This window comes from Mastomys coucha, chromosome X (assembly GCF_008632895.1).
Source record: "Mastomys coucha isolate ucsf_1 chromosome X, UCSF_Mcou_1, whole genome shotgun sequence".
Lineage (NCBI taxonomy): Eukaryota > Metazoa > Chordata > Mammalia > Rodentia > Muridae > Mastomys > Mastomys coucha.
The window spans coordinates 46,736,159-46,739,044 of NC_045030.1; positions in this window are offsets into that span (position 1 = coordinate 46,736,159).

Genomic DNA, 2,886 nt, shown 5'->3' on the forward strand with positions numbered 1-2,886 from the left:
AGTAGGATTCTTTTTGAGACCAAGTCTTGGATATGTGGAATTCAAATCCTGGGTTCAAGCAATCCTCTTCTGTCAAAGCTCCCGAGTAGACATATGCACCATTGTGTCTGGCTGAATATTTTTATTATATTTAAAATTTTTGAAATACTTTAGTGCTCAGAAATCCCTGAAAAATAATACAGAAAGTTTCATGTAACCTTTGTACAGCTTTGTTTAATGATAATAGTAACCATAACAACAGTGCCCAGATCACTGTTGTTATGTGTGTGTATACACTACAGTGTGTACGTGGAGGTCAGAGGACAACTTGCAGAAGACAGCTCATAAGCATGAAATGTAGGAAATTAACTTTGATACAATATTACCGGGCCATGTACATAGTTGAATTTCACTAATTTTTCTATGAAGTCTGTGCAGTTCCATGGAATTTTATTGCACTTTTAAATTTGAGTGATCAATGCAATGAGGACATACAGTTGTTCAATTTCCATACAGAAACTCCTTTGTGTTGCCTCTTAGTAGGCATACCCACTCCCCAAATCTAATCCGTGTTGACTATGAATCTATTGTGAACTGTAATTTTATCAGTTTAAGAATATTTTATAATGCACATGACTGACTTAATTTTCTTTTACATTATCTGTGTGCATATGTTTGTAAACATGGTACAGCACAGGTGTGGTCCTCAGAGGACAAGATGTAGTAGGTGGCTCCCTCCTTCCACTGTGTGCGCTCTGAGGACTGAACTCCAGTCATTTTGGGTTGGCAGCAAGCATCTTTACCTGCTGAGCCATCTTTTCCCACGTGATAGCCTGTACCGAGTGGATGGTTTTCTACATTTATATTAAGCCCAATGCCTTGCGAATCATTTCAATTTCCCCATGAATCAATGGTTCATTTTAATTTCTGAATAATATTCTGTATGTGAACACGCTTTAACCATTTCACCATTTGATGAATATCTCAGTATTTTATTTTTGCTTACCAAAAATAAAGCTGCTATGAACATTTTCATGTAAACATATATAACATATATGCTAGGTACATAAGAAAATGACAGCCAGGCGGTGGTGGCGCACACCTTTCGTCCCAGCACTTGGGAGGCAGAGGCAGGCGGATTTCTGAGTTCAAAGCCAGCCTGGTCTACAGAGTGAGTTCCAGGACAGCCAGAGCTATACAGAGAAACCCTGTCTGGAAAAAAACAATAAACAAAAACACCCCCCCCCAAAAAAACAAAAAAACAAAACAAAGAAAATGACAAACTGTTGTGTGTGGTGGCATGTGCCTATAAACCTAGTACTTGGAAATTACAGATAAGAGGAATGTCATGAGTTCAGAGCAACCTGGGATATATAGCAAGAAGCTGTTACAAACAATCCCCCCCAAACAAACAAACCAAACCTAAAAGAATGTGTTAAACTGTTTTGTTTTGTTGCATGATATATTAAAACTACATTCATGTAAGGACTGGCAAGATGACTTAGTGGATAAAGATACCTGCTGCTAGGCCTGATGCCTTCAGTTTGATCCCTGGCCACCACAGAGTGGAAAGAGAGAACTGCCTTCTGCAAGTTGTCCTTTGACCTCCACCTACACATTGTAGTGTACACACACACACACACACACACACACACACACACACAGAGAGAGAGAGAGAGAGAGAGAGAGAGAGAGAGAGAGAGAGAGAGAGAGACCAATGTAATCTCAAAAATTTACTACATAATAATATACTTATTAAAAATAAGAACATGGCACATAATTAAAAACAAATCTTTTTTTTTTAAAGATTTATTTATTTGTTTTATGTATATTCAAGTACACTGTCACTGTCTTGACACACCAGAAGAGGGCATTAGGTCCAATTACAGATGGTTGTGAGCCACCATGTGGTTGCTGGGAATTGAACTGATGACCTTTGGAAGAGCAACCAGTGCTCTTACCCACTGAGCCATCTCTCCAGCCCTAAAAACAAATCTTAAACATATACATGTATATATATTTTTCTTCTTTCCACATTTTTAAACCTCTCTATATTTTTAAAAGAAAAAAGAACTAGAGAATATTTTCTTAGTACTGTTGATCCAACCCAGGGCCTCATTTATGCTAGGCAAGATTCCACCACTGAGCTTTTTGTTTTTTTTTTTTCTGTAGACTAGGCTGGCCTTGAACTCAGTGATGTGCCTGCCTCTACCTCCTGAGTGATGGGATTAAAGGTGTGTACTACCACACCTTTAAAGCCCAGCTAAGTTAAACACTTTAAAGCCCAGCTAAGTTAAACACTGTCTTATATATTCATTAGTATCAATATTTTTCAGTAATTCAACTGTTCATAACCTTTGTCCATTTTTCTAGTGAACTTTTATTACTAACTTGAGTCCCTTGTATGCTATGATAGCCATGTCATTTATGTAGCAAACATTTTCTCATAGCTTATTTATATTTTGTCCTTTTTTATGATATTGTGATGTAACTTCAAATTTCTGTGGACTCAATTGTATTCATCATTAGGCTTCATGTTTAGGTCAGTGTTAGGAAATTGAGAATTGTATAATATGTCCATGATAAAATAGTCAAAGTAAGCACGTTAGGTGCCTGATAAATACTGGAATAGGAAAGTTGAATAGTAAGAGATCATAAATGTTTGGTGCTGTGTCATGGATATGACACTCTCCGATGAAAAAATATTCTGACAACTAGAATTGTAAAGATTACATTACATTGTAACATATAATCTTTGTTAAAATCTAAATAAATATATAAATCTTCCTGTGACTCTTTCCAATTTACGGGCATGTTACACAGAATTATGATTAAGATAGTTCTATGTGCCGGGTGTGGTGGCACATGCCAAAAGCTTGGGAGGCAGATGCAGGTGGATCTCTGAGC